General features: G+C 45.6%; 1 long non-coding RNA gene across 5 annotated transcripts in view; it reads left to right on the forward strand.

The window, feature by feature from the left end:
* The window catches only part of LOC101950813 (uncharacterized), a 240,023-nt gene that overhangs the window by 75,631 nt on the left and 142,516 nt on the right, over positions 1 to 21,876 (forward strand). Inside the window, exon 8 of one of the 5 annotated variants that reach the window (XR_006172540.2) lies at positions 5,742 to 5,790. The exons of the other annotated variants lie outside the window; for them this stretch is intronic. This is a non-coding gene — a long non-coding RNA (uncharacterized LOC101950813). Of the gene's footprint in view, positions 1 to 5,741; positions 5,791 to 21,876 lie in introns of those variants that run through there. 5 annotated transcript variants of the gene reach the window in all.

Consider the following 21,876-nt stretch of genomic DNA (forward strand, 5'->3'; position numbering starts at 1 on the left):
AATGGACAGAAATAGGGTGGGTCCATAGAAAGCCTGCACCTAATGAAGTTTCTGATGGTTTGAAGATTGCAGAGAACCATTGTGGTTGGTGTCACAATTTGCTGTGAATCATCCAATGTTAAGATCCATAAAATCAACTTGCACTTTAACAGCACAGGATCACTGAACATTACCATTTCCTCTGTGGTTCTGGAGTTCTGAAGAGGAGTCCCCTACAAAGAAACATAAATACAACATAATATTATGTGCTCCATCCATAGATTTGTCGAGAGGGTCACACTTAAGGGAACTCTTCCACATTTGAAAAGTTGAATTTTGGTTGAACTTGCAGTACTTTTATTCAACCAGTAAAGGGTCGGAAGTAAACCCTGGCTTCATAATTCTTGCCTGTAAAGTGCAGATTAATTCATTACAGACACTATCCTAGCATGTTTGTTTTTTATTTGGAATGTATTAATGCAGTAATATTGCTTAGCCTAGTCTATTGCGATTGTGTTCTACTGAGTTGGTTCCACATATTACTCAGATTCAGAGCAGGTAGAAATTTTCCTGAATTTCAAGTTTGTGATGAAATCTTTTATCAAAAATTTTGTTTTCAATGACCCACTTCTGTATTCCCTCAAAGAAATTTTTGGGTTTTTTGACATCTAAAATTTTGTTTTTAAATGTCAATGATATTTTTTTATACCTTTTTCAAAATTTCTAAAAAAGTTGCAGTGACTTTTTTGTGACCCGCTCTGCTCATACTCAACTTGACATAGAGAAAGCTTCAAGGGGCTCCATCAAATCTGCCCCAAAGTTCTCCAAACTGTCCCAAAGGTTTGCTTTCCTGACTCATCACTATTCATTGTTGTTTGGTCTAAATGCTCCCCATGTAATTCAGGTTGATGAGTTATGACTTTGTTTTAAATTACGTTACAGGTAAAATTACACACTCAAAAACCTCTACAACTCTTAGGAAAAATCCCATTTGCTGGGCATTAGTAGGTTTTTCCACTAAATCCCTTAAAATGGACTCAATATATTTGGTTAACCTTAGAAGTAAATGCAAGATACATAGTGGGTTGTTTTTTTTCCCAAAGAATTATACATAATAAACTATTAGTTTTATTAAAGTGTTTTTTTTAAAACAGTCAAACAATCCCGCTTCCCCACAACCATATCTATTCAGAAATAAAGTTTTTCCCAGGAGTGAGATGACAACTGTGGTGCCACTTACTCTGTTGCTCCACACCAGCCCTTCATTTCAGTGCTGGTTTGGTGGCAGGGTCCGGAAGGTGGCAAGCTGCAAATGCATATTTATCCAGCTGAAATATCTATACCCTTGGCAGACTCAAGAGACACTGGTTCTGGCAGATGTCGACTACTCTGACTATTTAGCACAGTTGTACAGTTAGTGGGCTGTTGGACAATTTTGTCAAATTTGCTATTTTTTAGTGACTCGTCTATAATTCTAGGAAAGGAACATACTGTTAGCCATTTGTGAATAAGTGGAAATTTTCTCAGTCTCATAAGAAGCACTTCTGTGGTTAAATGGGGTTGTTTCTCACGTTTGTTTATATGTTTCCTGTATAAAATTTCTATTGTGACCGTAGAATGATCCATATACTTCCCCATTGGTGGGTGCTCTTTTTTTTTATTTTTCCCCAAAAAGTGCTTTAAGAGGCAAGGGGGTTAATTACTGTTATGCCCTAGTTTACATGTCGTTAATTTAAATAAAATAGGATGCCTGTAAATACAGCAGGCAGAGCTAGAGTTTCATGTGTGTACATCTAGACTTTACATAAATCACAGGTGTATAAATGTGATAGTGATAGCTAAGTGTTAAACTGCTTTTATTTTTTACTTTGGCCCACCTCACCTGCACTCTGCTCACTAATTTCTCTTGGGGCTGCGTTTAATAGACTCTAGAGCAGCTTCAAGCAGCTGCTATTTAAATAAGCAAAAGAGAAACTTCTCTCCCCCTCATCCCCCACATTAATGGTCTAAGGGGCAGCAGAGAATATTCAGTCCTGCATGTATAGCAGATGTGCAATTTCTGTTTACCCATCAGGCCTATAGATGGGGGGTGGTTACAGTTAGAAAGAGGAGACTCTCAGATTTCTAATGGGACAACACTTATATTTTGACCTGAAAATCACAAAATCATTCTGTGTCGAATGTTTTTTGGGTAACTTTTGGATCTTTTTAAATTTCATTAGTTATCCTTTTCATCTTGTACAATAGGAATGATAGAGTATAGTATTGAGAGAGCACAACTTTACAGGGGGAGAGGGGGCAAATGAATAGTACCAATAATTTTTTTAAAAAGCATTTTCTTTTTAAATGCTTTTTTAAACATGAAATGCAATATGCAGAATGTGGTACTAAAGACTATATTGGTCGTTGCTTAGGGTGGAATGCATGATGCACTCATCTCTTTTGCATCCCATATAAATGGCCATCCAAGTTATCACAGCATCATGTACTGATGCATATAAAATTATGTACCCACCCAGTGAAATGCATGTCTCTGAGAGAGGCTGTCAATTGTCCAAGAAAACTTTACCTTTTAAAACTGATTTATTTCAAAATTCTAGTGTCAGTCTGCTCTATAACAAAATACCAAATGTTCGGTATTTTCTTCTTGTAATCTAATTTAATTTGTATTAAAGCACCACACTGGCAGAATTTTCATAATTTTTTTTATACAGGCAACCAATAGAAAATACATATGTGCTGCAAATACAGTAGCTTGTTCTGACCAGAAAGTCTTAAAACTTTTAAACTAGTTACAATGGAGAGTGGTAATCCTTTTGGTTAGACCTTCCTTCCCATATTATATGTTTGTTGTTATGCAACATTTTTCACTTTCAGCTGAAAACCGTTTCCCCAGAAAATAAGCTAGACCTAGCTTTGTGGAGATGGAAATAAGGGGATGGTTTTACTGACTAAGTAATCTGTTTTCTTCTGACTCTAAACAAGCAGTAGTTAGAATGAAACACTAGAGATAACAGTAATTTACTAATCAGGAGAAAATCATTTGTTACTGAAACATACCCCATGTTTATTGCAAAATGGATTTAAAGCACAACTTAAAATATTGGCCTAAGAACAGATGCTCACAATTGTAAATGTAACATTTGCATATATATATGATAAAGTGTTGGAGAGCGAATTTTACTGATTGAGGTCTCTGGAGGGCAGAGATGATAGAAAGAAATGAGTGGCTAAAATTAGCTAGCCACTAATGTCTGAATGGGAACACTGAGATTCTAAACAGATGCCCACGCCGCGCCCACCTACTAGGGAAAATAAAATTGGAGGCTAATAAAACATTAAAAATAAATCCAAATATTATGATGGAAAATAAAATAATGTATTTCCTTACCTCTGTTTGCCGACGCTAAAGTGCTGAATTTCACCCAGCAAGAGTAACCTCCTGAGTGCTGTAGATGCACAATTGTGGGGTGGCAGTCACAAAGTACAGTGCATCACAGACAGAAGCTTTCCTATAAAAACTGGTTTCAAAAACCTACCTTACAAACAGTGAAAATTAGAGTATTTTTGTCCCATTTACACATTTATGCACATCCTGCTCCTACCTGTTTGTGCTGCATGTGGTAATACACATATTCAGATAGCTTTATAGTGGCTGCAGCCAAGCTAAGTCTGGTATACCCAGATGGAAAAAACTCTGCATCTCAAGTTCTGTAACAACCGACTTGGCAACTCATAAGCGGTGTTCCTGCTGGGAGCAGGTGTCTTCAGTTTGACGAGATTACATTTTATTCATGGGTGCTCAAAATGCACTATAGCTGGTAGCAGGTCAAACAGGACTGAATTTTGTAAAAAGACTCTTGTAAGACTTTGGTAATGAGGTTGAGGTGGTTAACAATGACATGTGAAACTAATTACCTGTTTACTAATGTCACAATAATTCACCCATTTGATTTGACTGGAGCCATGCAGAGCGCAGACTCTTCCAGACCTGGTTTCCTGTACAATGCTGGTGTGTGAGCTGTTTTGCTAAGAAATGCCCTTCTACACCACAAAATCATTTAACTGTTACATCCTAGATTTGAATTTGCTGACTGTAGTAGAGATTCAGGAATTAGACTTGTTTACATGCCGCACATGTCGCTGTGGGAGCAATCTGTTTTCACTCAATAGGATAAACTGGACACCCAACGGAAGAGTTAATTACCTGAGTGCTAATGTTTTCAGACTCGTATGTAATGCACAAAAGTATTACTAATACTCAAGTGCTGACTGACTGTAAAATCAAATTATCGCTAAAAGTTTTACTGTTGAAATGTGTTTTGGTGTGGCTTGCAACAATGCAGGTTACAAATGGCAAGTGGCACAAGAAACAAGCAATGAATTTCTTGTCGGGAGGTGAATACAGACTGTTTTCAATTCCTGAAACAATAAAATTTTGATCTTGGGTCACATTAGTTGGGGTTCAATTAGCGACCTGATATGGTTCCCTGACTGGGTGCCCTCAACAGTTACCTTAGGATGAAAAAATGATCCTTCTAAAACTGCGTAAAGGTCAAGGAGAGTTTTAAAATGTTGACTTTTTTATCTTTATTCTGCAAGCTTTTTAAGCATAATAGTTTCCAGTTCATAAATCACTTAGTTGGTCTGAATTTGCTGCTGTCACTTGATTTTTTATGTCAAGAGATGAATCTTTCTAAATAGACAGCTCTTTCCTACATGCCTGATCTAAAACCCACTGAAGTCAATGATTGTCTTTCTGTCAGACCCTAATCATGCCACTATTGGGAAGTATGTGTGGTCTAGTCATTAAAAATAAAATAATGCATTACAATAAGAAATAAGTTTCATACCACCATGCAAAGGCAGGGACGATGGTTTCAGAGCTGGAGAAATTGAGGTTGGTTGCCTAATTGTGTACAAAGATCTCCAGAAGGGTGAGGGTGTGCTCCTGAAGATTAGTACCTGTCTGGGAAGTGAAAAATCACTCTCTTAAATAAAGGTACTGAAAAGCGTAGAAGGCTTGATCAAAACTAGACCTGTTGTATTTGTCTGGGCTGAGGCCCATTTCTAGCTACTCTCAAATGTGTTCAGCAGCCCAGTGGAATCTAGGCATGCCTACTTTTCACCAGGCCGGTTCTAGGGGTGGACAAAGAGGGTGGTTGCCATGGGCACCAATTTCCGAGGTGAACAGTTATGCAGTGCTGCTCAGTTCTTGGCTTTTTGGGGGCATAGGGGGCTTGGTCGAGGGGGAGAGGCAGGGTCAGCTGAACATATTTTCTGCTCTGGCAGACAGAATGGGTAAGGCTGCTCCTGCCTTTCACATACAAGTTTTAAAGGCACTGACCAGGAAACCTCCCCTTTTCACCCAGCCCAATTGTATTATTGTGTGTGTGTGTGTCTCTCTCTCTCTCTCTCTCCCCCTGCAGGAATAGGATTTAGCCTGTATTAAAAACCTCCTAAGACAGGGAGCCTCACAATTTAGAATGATAAATGTTAAAGTAAATCTTAGAACAGACGCTTTAGGATGAAGTGTGCACTGCAGGTTGCTGCATATTTTACACCTAGGAGATATCAGGAGGGCAGGTTAACTTCTTTTAGTGAAATTATATTGTTCTGAAAAATTATATTGGAAAGCCCCATGCTGGAGTCTGAGAAGCCAGCGGGCCATAGGGAATGGAAATGATGGGAAACTGAAAAATGGCCCAAGTACTCAATTGACAATGTTGGATGCAAGTTCTAGTTTAGCTTTATTTTCTCAGGAAAGAAGATGACAACAGTCCAGCACAGGTATCAAGAACTCAGATTCAGGTACATTTCTTATTATTATTACTTACGATAGTACCTGCTGTGCTAGGCTTTCAAGCACCCATGAGTATGGGCCCTGCCCCAAAGATTTCATAATCTAAAAGATTCATACTTAATTTATCCTGTTTATGATTTTTGCTTGGTTCAATGTAATCTCATTGGCCCATCCTCTTTCATTCTCTATTTATCAACAACAAAATAAACCTGCACATGCAAATTTTTCTTTTGGTGTATATGAAGACAGAATCACTTTCCACTAGATCTGTGAATATCTGGCTATCCTACACTCAAGAAAAAGAAATGAGTCAGGTATACTGAAGGCCTTTTTGCTTCTGCACTTTTTTTTTTTTTAATGCAGGCTATCTCATCACAACCAGCAATAGAAGTTGAAACTAATTCTTTATTTTAGATTGTTTCAGTTACACTTGTGCTGTACGTATTGGAAATGGCACTTTCACATCCAACCAGAGGCTGACAAATGAGATTATTAAGAGTAACTTTCAGGAGGTGATTGTTGCTGTTGGGGAAATCAAAGGAATCAACACCCAGATTTTGGGAAACTTACCTAAACCTCCTGAGTCTAAATCTAAACCTGCTAAGAATTTGGCTAGACATCATCTGAGAACAGACTTTCTCATGAGATTCCTCTTATATCCTGACAGAATTTCTTGGAATATTTCATCTCTTTTGTTCTCAGTCCCCACAGGAAGAGGCCCCTGAAAATGAGACTGGGTAGGGAGAGAGATCAGCAGAGGAAGATCTGTCATCAAAACTATTTTACATTTCAGAGTTTTTAGTTAAGGTTCTATAATACTCACTTACAGAAATCAAAGACTTTATTGGGACACCACAAATAACACTAGTACACCAGGCAGGAGTGAAATTTCATACAGCAACCTTCCACCTCCCACCGCCTCAGGTACAATGACATAATAGCAAAACAGCTAATAATTTATCACTAAGATAAAGATATATCACCACCTATTGGTAGACGTGCTGTCTGCACTGTTCATTACAGTTCACTTTGTTTTAGAGGAAGGTATGGGTCAGTTCTTATACCAATTTGCCCATCCCTACTGGTATGATCCTACTTAGAAATGGGCCAAATCAGAGCTCTTTATTTGAAACACCCAAACTTCGGTTCAGATTCAATGGATTCCAGATCCAAAATGCCTCAGTTTCATTTTGCAATCACAGTCTGACTAACAACGTTTTGCGAAGTCCAAATGGTTTGTGGCACCATGCCTAGCCTTTGGCTCTGAGATGGGGAACCAGCCACAAAGCAAATCTGGTAAAAATGATGTTTTGATTTGAGTGGAAGGCATTTTACCACTTGGCACCTATCAGAGGTAATTAGCTATAAACCCATTTTAAAAGTAGCCCACCAAAGGGCAGGAGACTTGTAAGAAGTTAATCTTTTGCTAACAGGGATTCCCACTAGAGAAGAGGCATCATGAAGTGATCAAGGGTGGCTACTGAATTATCCAAAATAATCTGATGTGAAACTTATATCATGTTCCTATTTTTGAATGAAAAAGCATGAGGCCTACACATGTCTAAAGTGCAAATTTCTTTCCATTTTGAAGCAAAAGGGTGAGGGGTCAGTAGAAGTCAATGATGAAATCAAAGGCAAACAAATTTCATAGGGACCAAAGAGAACAGTAATTAGGCAAGGCTGGACAAGCAGAGATCTCAGAGCTGATGGAGGTGGAGGAACATGGTTTCAGGGAAGACTAGAAGCTGTAGAAAGAGCAGAAAGAAAATACGGATGGAGCTATTTAACCTTTAGTACCTGTGACAGATTCCAATTGCAACAAGATAGAGATCAGATTCAGAAAAGCCCAAGGTAATTGTCAGTAGGCCGCCCACTAATAAGGAGGTGAGCACTGAAAGAGTGCAGAAAAGAGGCTAATCATTCTGACTGACTCTACTGAGAGGAATGTGGTCCAAAACATCTGTAGCTCAGATAAGGAAAACAAGATAGTGTGGTGCCGGCTAGGTACAAGAACAAAGACTATTGCAATAATGGTGCCAGGTACCTCGAAGAATGGTGGGAAATTATCACTGATTTATAATTCATGTGGGACTAAATGCTAGGTACCAAAATCTGATAGACTCAAGAATGGGTTCAAGAGCCTGCGGGAACAAGTGATCTCATGCTAGGGCGCCAACCATGAGTGAAGAAAGGGTAACACTGATACTGGAGACCAACCAATGAATGTGCCAGTGGGGCAGCTAGGATGGTTTTGGATTCAGAGAGTACTGTGATCAGAGGCAGCTGTTTGGACATGATTCTCATTGTAACAAGAAGAGCCACAGCAGAATTGTTGGTAAAGGATGGAGACGGATCTAGCAGGCATGACTCAGATTTGGTGGGATGATTCTCATAAGCAGAATGCCAGTTTAGAAGGGTAAAATCTACATAGGAGATAGCAAAAGGGACCAGTATTTGCTATGAGTCAAAAATTGTCACAATGGCAGCAAGTTACAGTTTAGCAAAGAAGAGCATGTTGAATCCTAAGATGGGAATGGCTGCCCCTCTGGATCCATAGGTCTAGCCCATTCCTGTCTCCACAATAATGAGGGGGGTTAGCTGCAAGTCATGTGATGCACCATTGCATAGGCTGTAACAATGTGGCAATGGTACAGTTGTTCAGCATCAAGCTCCTATTTCATATGCAGGATTCTTTCTTGCAACCTTCCCTTAAATCATTTGTGCAAAGCTTCAGACATTAGGCCTTAACAGCCTGATCTGGAGCCCCCTGAAGTCAATGGAGCGTCTTTCCATTGACATAACCAGTTGTGTTGCGTCAGACACCCAGTGGTGGGGAAGGGGAGGGAATGAAATGAATTACTTTTAAAATGCCGGAGATCTTGAACCCGTTGTAAGTCTCTTTACATGAAAAATAAAGAAAATCCAAATGTAGATTTAGCTGAGAAATTTACACGTTCCCAATTGTGATTGTTACTGGAAGGCCAGTTAGGTTTGTATGGTTGCTTTGAAAGGAAAAAACAAAAACCCAGGGGCAGGGCCGGTGCTACCACTAGGCGAACTAGGCAGTGGCCTAGGGCGGTGAGTGGTTGGGGCCATCCTCAGGCATAGGCAGCTGGGTAGAGCACCTGAGAATTTTTGGCACCACTGGCTCTTAGGGTATGTCTACACTACGGGATTAATCCGAATTTATATAATTCGAATTTTGGAAACAGATTGTATAAAGTCGAATGTATGCGGCCACACTAAGCACATTAATTCGGTGGTGTGTGTCCATGTACCGGGGCTAGCGTCGATTTCTGGAGCACTGCACTGTGGGTAGCTATCCCATAGCTATCCCATAGTTCCTGCAATCTCCTCCACCCATTGGAATTCTGTGTTGAGATCCCAATGCCTGATGGGGCCAAAAACATTGTCGTGGGTGGTTCTGAGTATATCCTCCCCCCTCTCCAGGGAAGCAACGGCAGACAACCGTTTCGCACCTTTTTCCTGGGTGAACAGTGCAAACGCCATACCACGGCAAGCATGGAGCCCGCTCAGCTCAAGACAGCAGTCATGAACATTGTAAATACCTCGGGCGTTATCATGCAGTTTATGCTGAACCAGAACCTGCAGAACCAGGCGGCGAGGAGTAGGCTACGGCAGCGCAACGGCGAGAGTGATGAGGATATGGACATGGAATTCTATCAAACCACGGGACCTGGTGCTTTGTAGATCATGCTGTTAATGGGGCAGGTTATAGCCGTGGAACGCTGATTCTGGGCCCGGGAAACAAGCACAGACTGGTGGGACCGCATAGTGTTACAGGTGTGGGACGATTCCCAGTGGCTGCAAAACTTTCGCATGCGTAAGGGCACTTTCTTGGAACTTTGACTTGCTTTCCCCTGTCCTGAAGTGCCAGAATGCCAAGATGAGAGCAGCCCTCACAGTTGAGAAGCGAGTGGTGATAGCCCTGTGGAAGCTTGCAACGCCAGACAGCTACCGGTCAGTCGGGAATCAATTTGGAGTGGGCAAATCTACTGTGGGGGCTGCTGTGATGCAAGTAGCCAAAGCAATCACTGAGGTGCTGCTACGAAAGGTAGTGACTCTGGGAAATGTGCAGGTCATAGTGGATGGCTTTGCTGCAATGGGATTCCCTAACTGTGATGGAACACATATCCCTATCTTGGCTCCGGAGCACCAGGATACCCAGTACATAAACCGCAAGGGGTACTTTTCAATGGTGCTGCAAGCACTTGTGGATCACAAGGGACGTTTCACCAACATTAACGTGGGCTGGCCGGGAAGGGTTCATGACGCTCGCGTCTTCAGGAACACTAATCTGTTTAAACGGCTGCAGCAAGGGACTTACTTCCTGGACCAGAAAATAGCCGTTGGGGATGTTGAAATGCCAATAGTTATTCTTGGGGACCCAGCCTACCCCTTAATGCCATGGCTCATGAAGCCATACACAGGCAGCCTGGACAGGAGTCAAGAGCTGTTCAGCTACAGGCTGAGCAAGTGCAGAATGGTGATGGAATGTGCATTTGGCCATTTAAAAGGTCGCTGGCGATCGTTACTGACTCGCTCAGACCTCAGCCAAACCAGTATCCCCATTGTTATTTCTGCTTGCTGTGTGCTCCACAATCTCTGTGAAAGTAAGGGGGAGACCTTTATGGTGGGGTGGGAGGCTGAGGCAAATCGCCTGGCTGCTGCTTACACGCAGCCAGACACCAGGGCGATTAGAAGAGCACACCAGGAAGCGCTGTGCATCAGAAAAGCTTTGAAAACCAGTTTCATGACTGGCCAGGCTACAGTGTGAAATTTCTGTTTGTTTCTCCTTCATGAAAACCCACCCCCTTTATTGACTCATTCTCTGTAAGGAACCTGCCCTCCCCCTTCCCCCAGCTTGCTTTCAAAGGAAATAAAGTCACTATTGTTTAAAAATCATGTATTCTTTATTAATTGATTATAAACATAGGGAGAGAACCGACAAGGTAATCTGGGTGAAGTTTGGGAGGAGGATAGGAGGGAAGTAAAAGGCCACTGAAAAAATTCAATATAATGACAGCCTTTTGGTTGGGCTGTCCACTGGGGTGGAGTGGGAGGGTGCACGGAGCCTCCCTCCCCGCGTTCTTACACGTCTGGGTGAGGAGGATATGGAACATGATGAGGGGGGAGGGAGGTTATACAGCGGCTGCAGCGGCAGTCTGTTATCCTGCTGCCGTTCCTGAAGCTCCACCAGACGCCGGAGCATGTCCGTTTGATCATGCAGCAGCCCCAGCGTTGCAGCCTGCCACCTCTCATCTCGAGCGTCCCTCATGACCTCACGTTCACTGGCATCTTTCCTAAATTTAGATACCGTGTCTTTCCACTCATTCAAATGAGCTCTTTCATTGCGGGTGCATTCCATTATTTCCGTGAACATCTCATCTCGCGTCCTCTTTCTCCGCCGCCTTATCTGAGGACGGAGGAGGGAGGCTTGAAAAATTTGCAGCTGCTGGAGGGAGGGTTGAAAAAAAGGAGAGAAGTTTTTAAAATGATACATTTTACAAAACAATGCTTATACTCTTTCATGGTGAACAACACTATTCACATTACATAGCACATGTGATTTCAGTACAAGGTCGCATTTTCCATCTTAATATTGAGTGCCTGTGGCTTTGGTGTTAGAGATCACAGACGCAGGTCCGGGCAACAGAATTCAGCTTGCATGCGGCCATGGTAAGCCATTGTCTTTCGGCTTCCGCGCCCTCCTTTCCCACATACCAAGCAAAGCCCGTTGACTGCTGCGGTTTTCCTGTTAACCTTCAGCAGCAGAAAACAAACTAACTGCCCCCCCCCCCCCCCCACCATCCAATTCTCTGGGATGATCGCTGTACCCCTCCCCCCACCGTGTGGCTGGTAACAGGGAAGATCCCTGCTAGCCAAACATGAAAAGCTCAGGGCCAATTCCCCCTCCCCTCCCCCACGTTTGGCTAACTGCAGGGAAGGATTTCTTTTCAGCCACAGGCAAACAGCCCAGTAGGAACGGCCACCTCTGTCCCCTTAATTAAATTCCCGTATTTCAACCAGGTTACCATGAGCGATATCACTCTCCTGAGGATTACACAGCGAGATAAAGAACGGATGTTGCTTGAATGCCAGCAAACACCGGGACCATACACTGCCAGGCTTTGTCATGCAATGATACCAGATTACTTGCTGCAAGCATGGCGTGGTCAAGTGTCCTACCATGGAGGACGGAATAAGGCTGCACTGCCCAGAAACCTTGTGGCAAGGCTTTTGGAGTACCTCCAGGAGAGCTTCATGGAGATGTCCCTGGAGGATTTCCGCTCCATCCCCAGACATGTTAACAGACTTTTCCAGTAGCTGGCCGCGAATGCATCCCAAGTCCTCAGGGCAAAGTAATCATTAAAAAACGCTTGCTTTTAAAACAAGTTTTATATTTTAAAAGGTAAACTCACCTGAGGTCCCTTCCATGGGGTCATGGTTTTGGATACTGGGTTGGGAGGGTACTTCAGTCAGGCTGAGAAAAAGATCCTGGCTGTTGGGGAGAACGGAGTGCTGGGTGCTCTCCGCAAGCTCGTCCTCGTCCTCCTCCTCCTCCTCCTCCTCTTCCCCGTCCGCAGAATCCTCAGGTGTAGCTGATGAGATTATCCCCGACCCGGAATCCACGGTCAGAGGTGGGATAGTGGGGGCGGCCCCCCCTAGAACTGCATGCAGCTGGGCATAGAAGCGGCATGTCCGCGGCTCTGACCCGGAGCGACCGTTTGCCTCCTTTGTTTTTTGATAGACTTGTCTGAGCTCCTTGACTTTCACACGGCACTGATCTGAGTCCCTATTGTGGCCTCTCTCCATCATGCCCTTGGAGATTTTTTCAAAAGTTTTGGCATTTCGTCTTTTCGAACGAAGTTCTGCTAGCACTGAATCCTCTCCCCATATTGCGATCAGATCCAGTACCTCCCGTACGGTCCATGCTGGTGCTCTTTTTCGATTATCGGCCTGCATGGTTACCTGTGCTGATGAGCTGAGCTATCTGTGGTCACCTGTGCTCTCCACGCTGGGCAAACAGGAAATGAAAGTCAAATGTTCGCGGGGCTTTTCCTGTCTACCGGGCCAGTGCATCCGAGTTCAGATTGCTGTCCAGAGCGGTCACAATGGTGCACTGTGGGACAGCTCCCGGAGGCCAATACCATCGAATTGCGGCCACACTAACCCTAATTCGAAATGACAATATCGATTTTGGCGCTACACTGCTCGTCGGGGTGGAGTATAGAAATCAATTTTAAGAGCCCTTTATTTCAAAATAAATGGCTTCGTTGTGTGGACGGGTGCAGGGTTAATTCGATTTAACGCTGCTAAATCCGAATTAAAGTCATAGTGTAGACCAGGCCTTAGTGTCCACCCTACTGGTTTTCCTGTCCCTGTTCTGACCCTTCCTGCAGGCTTTGAGTCTTCCTGGGAAGGGGATCTAGTAGTTAAAAGAAAAAAGTCTCCAGCCTGCCAGACCTACTAGCACAACACTGAAACTGTTAAAGAGCCATTCAAGACGTAATGAAGACATTTAACAGGCATTTGCCAACCCCTAGGTATCTACTGTCAGTTTCTGAATGTACTGACAAAAACAGTCGTGCATGACTGTAATATTTACTCACAACATGTCAGTCTACAGGACCTTAGTTTAAAATTTGCTTTAAAAATATTTCATTAGTGAGTTGGTGAAGATTATAAAATCACATCTCTAAAAAATCCTTGCATAGATTTTTTTTTAGATGCACAAACATCTTTAGCCTTAAATGTTTGGATCTTCAGACATGTTTTTTTAAAATAAATTCTTCAAAAGACCACCCTTACCTAAAATACACATTTTAATTACACCTCTACCTCGATATAACGTTACCCAATATAACACTAATTCGGATATAACACTGTAAAGCAGTGCTCCGGGGGGGCGGGGCTGCGCACTCTGGTGGATCAAAGCCAGTTCAATATAACGCGGTTTCACCTATAACGCGGCAAGATTTTTTGGCTCCCAAGGACAGCATTATATCGAGGTAGAGGTGTACTATAATAAAAAAAATTACTTCCAAAGTCTTCCAGTCCTTTCTGTCCATCCATTTCTCCCTTAACTCCTCCCCCCACCCCCTTGAAGGCAGCAACAGCCCTTTGCTTCCAGATAGTTTCCCTTTCTTTACTTCTGACTATCTGATGAACTAGTTTTAAGCAAAATCAGTACCTGAACAAAGGATTTTATATCTTACTATGCCTAAAATCTTTGGAAACATATTTTTTAAAGTTGGTGAAATTTCATTAACATGTATATTGTTACGGAGATCACACACAGTAAATTAGTGTTCCCTTTTTCTAAAAGCAATGAACATTGTTATGAACACACTAAACCTCTGTGACTGATTAATTTAAAACAATGTCTGTTTCAGTGAGTTAAATATGTAGTAATCTGGAATGATTACTTTATGAAGGCTTAAGAGTACATTTAAAATATAAAATCAGCTTAGAAATACTGATTAAGAAAATGTAAAACAGACAAGAGTTGCATCATGAATTCCATAATATTTAATGTTGTATTCAACAAGACAGCTGAATTCAGCTGACTCACCCTTACTACAAAGTTTTTGCAAATAAATGTCTGACAAACTTCAGGGCATATCAAAAAACCTGTGACTGACATTTTTTTATTCCCAAGTTTAGTGCTTTTAATTAGGTACCTTCTGCATGTCTATTCTGCGTGAGGGAGAGGGTACAGGGGAGTCTGCGGGGAACTGTGACTCTCTGCCACCATGAGGCGGGCCCGGCATCTTGTTATTCTTTCTGCCTTGTCCCTCTCCCCCTGCCCCTGCCCCCACCGGGTTGCAATCTCAGGCTGCCGTCTGGCATAGGGGCACCAGTTTAATAATACTGCATAGGGCCCCATAAATCCTAAGGACGGCCCTGGGAGTGCCAAAAAGTGGTGCGCGAGCTCGGTAGGGAGGAGCCACCTTCAGGAGGTGCCAGAGAGTCAGCTTGCGGGGGCAGCAAGCCCCAGCCATGGAGGAGCCGGTGTGGCGCAGGGGGGCAGGAGCCTTGCAAAGGTGGCGGTGCCGCTGGGGGGAGCAGCCGCCCCTCCTGCCCAGGCTGCGGCCCGACGCGCGCCCCCCCCCCCAGGGGCTCCTGCAGGCTGCAGCAGATGCATGCGGGCAGAGGCCCCCGTGCACCCTCCAGCTCCCCCCTCGCCACGCTTGGGCTCTGTGCCTCCCGGGCATGTGAGCTGCCGGGGCATGGGGCCCTGAGCCTGCGGGAGGAGCAGCAGTGGCGGCGGCTCACACTCCCGGGAGCCGCAGAGCCCGAGCGTGGTGAGGGGGGAGCTGGGGGGCACACAGGGGCCTCTGCCCACATGCATCTGCTGCAGGAGCCCCCAGAAGGCAGCTCCTTCCTGCCAAACTGCTGCAGCGGCCCAAGCCTGGCAAAGCCAGTGAGTGGACTCGGGCTGGGGGCCGGTGGGGTGGGGTGGGGAGGGCTCATGGGGGGGGGGGGGGCTGTGCACCCTCCAGGGGAGTTCCGGGGGCGGGGAGGGGGGAACCTGGTCTGGGGAGCAGCCCCTGGGCACGGCTGGTCCCTGGGGTCTATAAAGGCTCGTTGGGATTTGCCCCTCAATGAACCGATGTGTGTGTGTGTGGGGGGGGGGGCTCAAGGTGGAAGTTTAGCCTAGGGCACAAAATATTCTTGCACTGGCCCTGCTCAGGGGGCTCTTCATGTTCTAAATGAGATGTGGCTGAACCAGAACTTGGGGCCTAATCTGGATGCTTGCAAATTGAACCTGAATCTGATTTTTGCAAATGCATCAAACATAAAAATACCTCTTGATATTTGCAGTGTTCAAAAGACAGACTACATTTTTTTTTTCCAGATTGAACTGGTTTCTGGTTCCTTAGAAAATCTGAGAGAAACCAGGGAGGAACCATCTACTCAGCAAACGGGGCCAAATTCTTTACTGACTTGAGGGAATATGTTGTATGCATTGATGTTTTATTATTAGAGAGAAAAGGTGGGTGAGGTCTGGGCTGACCTGAAGAAGAGCTCTGTTTGAGCTCGAAAGCTTGTCTCTCTCACCAACAGAAATTGGTCCAATAAAAGCTATTACCTCACCCACCTTATCTCTTTAAAGGAATATAGCATTTGACATAGGGCACATAGACAGAGGGTTAATTTTCTCAACATGGGTTCCAAATACACAGACTTGACCACAAACTCCTGTGAGTTGAAAGATGTGAACATAGTGCTCTAAAGCAATAGGCAAATTTTTTTTTAGCTGCTTCACTTTCTTTTTTCTGGCTCTTTTCCTAATGTGTATTAGGATTATATCAGATCTGAGGGATGGAAAATGGTAGTCACAGTACATTCTGAATGTTAATAGAATCTTAGTTTTCTCTGCATTTTTCCTGCATAAATGTTCTTTGCAAGATTGCAAATGAGGGAAGTGTGACCCTGCCATTTGTCATGCTTATGTATTTTAAGATTTCGAACATACAGTGAAACAAAAGGAAGGTAACTTTAACTTTTGTTGTGAACATGAAATGTATTTACTAAATATTCTGAAGAGACAAGTTCAAACAGGAGAAACAGCATCAGGACACCAGAGAGATTCTGATCAAGAAGGATAGGCTGTAGCAGAGCTATATCTTTATTTCTCAGAGAACAGTAAAAGTATTCTTGATTTTTCTTAACACCTGAGTATGTCAAGGGCAGTGAGCACACTTTACCTCTTGATTTTTACAGGCAATGCTGTCATGAACAGAATATTATTAGAGGAGACTGGAATATTATTAGCATACTATTTTTCCAAATCATGTGTATATGCTTTCTGTTTTGGAAATCCACAGCAGAATGTCGAATGTTTAGTACAAGCACCAGTCTATAATAAGCTGTAAATGCATTGGATAGGTCCTGCTTCTTAAAGGCTTTGCACACTGAAGTGAGAGATTTCATCATGAACGGGGAGGGACAATGTAAAGCTGTCAGCTGTGCATAAAATTTACCCCTATTATTGCTGACAGCAGATGGCTGTTAATGGCAAGTGTTTTTAACACTGCTTTATTGTCCCATCTTGGGATATTATCTTGTCTCTTCGGTTTAAAAGAAAAAAAAAAGTCACTTTGTGAAAATGACACCTTGGCATGACTCATATTTTTTCCTCTTTGGTTTCCATGTCATGTTTTGCTCAGTATTGGTGAGTCAGTGTGCGCAGCAAGCTATTAGTATGTGTTCTTTCTGTTTCATATGTCCTCAGTAATAAGTAACAAAAACAATCATTCTTCGGGAATTGGAATGAGTAATTGATGCCCATTGTTGGACTGATTCTGAGAACTCTGAAGCAAAAGTAAATGCTGCCTGTTTCCACATGCTGAGCTGATATTTACAGGACTAAATACTAAGTGCCAAACTTGTTTGGACTAGCAAACCCGATAACAGAAGCAGTAGAGAGAAAATGCATATGAAATACCCAAGCATGCGTCTATGAGCATGCAGAGAGTGTTTACTTAATGGACACACAAAGACTGGCACAAAAAGACCTGTAAACAAAACAGGCAGCAAAATTAAATAAAGCAATCCTATGCCGTTTAAGACAGATAGAGAGGCAGGTAGTAAATTGGTGGCTGATCCCAAATAATCCCTTCTGAAGGCATCCCCCTCCCCCCCCCCTCCCCCCCCCACATACAGGTTGTGAAACCTACTTGTGTTGCATTTCCTTATATTTACCATTTGGGAGTTTACCTGGTCATAATCTTACAGAGAGACATGTGATGAGGGCTAGGTTCCAGGCTTCTTATAATTCTAAGGAAGCTTTGTTCTGAGCTATCATTAGGAGAAAAGCCTTGTATTGTTTTGTTCTCAATCTCTGGGGTGGGCCCTCCTGAGGCAATGCGGTCTAATGGGACTGAGAGTCAGAAGGTCTGGGATTTGAACAAGTCACTTAACCTTTCTTTGACTGTTTTTTACATGTATGAAAAGGTGAGAATACTTACCCTCCTTTTGAAAGTGCTTTGAGATCAAGGGATGAAAACTACTGTATGAGGGCGAAGTTGTTCTTTATTATTAGTCTGGGGGCTTTGGGAGCTGGGGAGAGGAATCATACTGACAGGGAAAGTCACATGGGCACAGATCAACACCAACATGAACAAAGTGGAACTCAAGGTGTTGTGTGTGTGTGTGTGTGTGTGTGTGTGTGTGACTACAGCAACTGTGCCAGTGATGCTTGATCCAAGGACTCATGGGGAATGGGCAGGAGGCATTCACTGATTGAATGGTCTCAATGAGACTCTAATTTGACAATTCCTAACCGTTTATTGTTAATCTGAACTACCAGACTGATGGGAGAATGGTCAGAAGGCTGTCAGACCGGGGTTGCTGCATTTTCTGGGAAAGCAGCTCACCATGAGCCTGTGGAAAAGCCAGGTTTTCAGACTAATAGATAAGATTTTTTAAAAACTTACTTTTAACCTAAAATTCATCCATTTTGGTGCTTCCTCTGCCAAATTTCAGTTTTATCAAGTAGCTGATGGCAGCTATGTTGCATCATCTCAAGAATGATTCTTCTTCAAGTGAAAAGCAACAGAGGGTCCTGTGGCACCTTTAAGACTAACAGAAATATTGGGAGAATAAGCTTTCGTGGGTAAGAACCTCACTTCTTCAGATGCAAGTCTTCTTCAAGTGATTGCTCATGTGTATTCCACAGTAGGTGTGTGTGCTCGCCATGTGCACCGGGGCCGGAAGTTTTTCCCCTAGCAGTACCTGTGGTGGGGACTGGCCCCTGCCTGGGGTGGTATAAGGGGAGCTGCGCGCTCTTCCTCAGTTCCTTCTTGCCTCCAGTGAAGGTGCGTCGGAACTGCTCTGCTCCAGCTTTGCTGTAGCTCATCCCCAGAACTGTTCGTTCAGTGTTAGTACCTGTAGTTAGTTAGCTGTTCAGTTAGTCAGTGAGCCCGGGCCGGGGCATGCCCTGCGCCCCTGGGTTTAAGTTGTGCGGCTCTTGTAGGTGTTCTATGCCAAGAAGTGACCCACATGCAGACCGTTTGCGCTGCTTGGGAGAAACCCGTATCAACGAAAGATGCAAGATTTGCAAGTCGTTTAAGCCTCGGACCAAAAGAGAAAGGGACATTAGGCTCCGGGTCATCCTGATGGAGTCGGTGCTGACCCTGACCCCAGCACCCCGCTCCGAACTGGTACCCCAGCACCATGGCGTCGGTGCCATCGACCAGCCAGCACCACTCCCCGTCCATGGGGTATGCCAAGAGGGCCAGGAAGACTCCCTCTTCGCAGCGGTATCGAGGGAAGTCTGGGACAGAGGCTAGGGCAGTCCTCGATCCCCACCGGGCCCCAGGCCTTCGACTCAAGCTGAGTGGAGTAGCCCAGCCCCTTCGGGACAGGCCTCTCCAGATGTCTGGATGCCGTCCACACCTGAAGCCCTCCAGGCAGCCCGGGACGTCATGTCCATGCCGGTGCCCAGAGAGCTGCTGATGTCAGCCCCGCGCTCCAGAGGCAAGCCACCACTGGGATCTCCACAGTCGTCTCCGGCCCAGTACCAGTCTCGGTTGAGGGAACATTCCCGATGCTGATCACCGCCCAGCGACCGCTTGGGGCAGAGTCCAGATAGATCACCCTCGATGCTGACCAGACTGTCTTGCTGGGTCCCGTCCTGCTGGGACTTGCGGCACCGCTCGTCCTCAAGGAGCGAATATCGATGGGACCATGGCGGGCATCGCTGTCAGTCCTCATCTCAGAGAGGGTACCGCAGTCGGTCACGGCACAATCATCAACGCTGCTCCCGCTCCAAGTCTCTGCCAAGACATCGCAGCACCGGGTGTCAATCGCCGGCATCTCGCTGTCACGGGTCCGCCCGTCGAGGCCGTTCACGGAGCAGCTATTACCGTTGGTAGCAGTCCTCCACGTCGAGATCGTGGTCCCGTGGCCATCATAGATCCCGGCACCGCCGCTCCTCCCAGTCCAGAAACAGCAGCAGATCTTACACCAACCCGGTCTCCATTTGTAGCAGTCCTTCAATGGGCCAGGCCAGCCAACCTGGACAGCCGGCCCTGCCGGTGTCACAGCAAGTGCATAAGGGGAGCAAGTCGTGGCCAGCCCAATGGTACCAGTGGGCACCGTGGCCTCCGGCGCAGCCCCCGGTGGGAACTCACTTGGTGGCGGGAGCTTCGGAAGCACCCTAGGCCCCCATCTCCAGACCCCCGAGAAAGGAGTCAGTGGGACGTACGTCCTCGTCACCGTGCCCAGAGTCCGACCAGGTGGTGGACCCTCCGGTGCCGGCCAACATCCAGAGCACCGCACCGGCCTCTTCGCCCCACCCGGAGGAGGTGATTGCCGCCCCGCCTCCCTCTATCCCGCAGGAGGACTTCAGGGCCCACCAAGAACTCTTAAAGAGGGTGGCAGCAAGCCTACACCTCCAGGCAGAGGAAATGGAGGGTCCCTCGGACTTCCTGTTTAATGTATTGTCCCCATCAGCACAGGATAGGGTGGCCTTGCTTCTCCATGAAGGGGTAGCTAAGATTTCAAATGCCCTGTGGCAAACACTGGCCTCATTGGTCCCCATCTTTAAAAAAGCAGAATGCAAGTACTTTGTACCCACTAAAGGGCATGAGTACTTATATACCCACCCGGCGCCCAACTCTCTGTTGGTCAACCACAGGGAACGGCAGAGTCAGCCAGCCCCGACCCCAAAGAACAAAGATTCTCGGAGACTGGACTCTTTCGGAAGGAAAATTTATTCATCTTCAAGCTTCCAGTTATGAGTGGCGAACCATCAGGCTCTTCTTGGCCAGTACGAATTCAATCTGTTGGGCTCCCAGCCTAAGTTTGAGGACTCCCTCCAGGAGCGCGATAGGAAAGAGTTCAGGGTGCTAGTGGAGGAAGGGGTAGTGGCCGCCAGGACGTCTCTGCAGGCAGCCTTGAATGCTGCGGACATGGCCACATGATCAATTGCCTTCACGGTGTCCATGAGACGGGCGTCATGGCTCCTGCTCTCTGGGCTATCCAGCGAGGTGCAGTCTTCCATGCAGGATCTCCCGTTTGATGAGAAAGTTCTGTTTGCAGAAGAAATAGATACAAGGCTGCATGGCATGAAAGACTCCCACATGACCCTCCAGACTCTGGGCCTCTATGTCCCAGCTCCGGCAAAACCTAAGTTCAAGCCGCAGCAGACTCCTGCTCAGGCCACCCTCCCGAATTACGAGGCCGCCCATAAGAAGCAACAGGACAATAAGAGACGCCTTCAGAGGCAGTCTCGGCCTGCCCCCCAGCCTGGGTCCTCCAAGGGCAAGCAGGCAGGGAAAAGGCATTTTTGACGAGATGCTCAGGGGCACCCCGCCAGTCCTCATCAGGGATCCACCCCCAATAAAGCTTCCCTTCTCCAACTGGTTGTGTGCTTTCCTCCCAGAATGTTCGCAGCTAACCTCAGACCGATGGGTCCTCAGCACCATCTCCCGGGATTACACCCTCCAGTTTACTTCCTGCCCGCCCAACCACCCCCATCCCCGTCCCTCTTGGGGGACCCCTCGCACGAAGCTCTGCTCGAGCAGGAGGTGGGGTGTCTCCTAGGACTAGGAGCGATAGAGGCGGTGCCCAAGGAGTTAATGGGCAAGGTGACTACTCCCGTTATTTCCTTATCCCGAAGGCCAAAGGGGGGATCAGGGCCATCCTAGACCTCCGAGGTCTGAACCAGTACATGGTGAAGCTCAAGTTCCACATGTTCTCCCTGGCCTCCATCTTCCCCTCCCTGGATCCCGGGGATTGGTATGCCGCCCTCGATCTACAGGACGCATACTTCCACATCCACATATTCGAGGGGCACAGGCACTTCCTCCATTTCGTGGTGGGACTGAATCATTACCAATTCACGGTCCTCCCGTTTGGTCTGTCCACTGCCCCCAGGGTGTTCACAAAATACATGTCGGTTGTAGCGGCCTACCTCAGTCGGCAGGGGGTCCAGATATTTCCCTATCTGGATGATTGGCTTGTCAAGGGCACCTCTCGGTTGCAGGTGAAGGATCACGTGGCACTTCTCCTGTAAACAACACCATAGAATCATAGAATATCAGGGTTGGAAGGGACCT

The sequence above is a fragment of the Chrysemys picta genome, chromosome 10 (genome assembly GCF_011386835.1).
Source record: "Chrysemys picta bellii isolate R12L10 chromosome 10, ASM1138683v2, whole genome shotgun sequence".
Lineage (NCBI taxonomy): Eukaryota > Metazoa > Chordata > Testudines > Emydidae > Chrysemys > Chrysemys picta.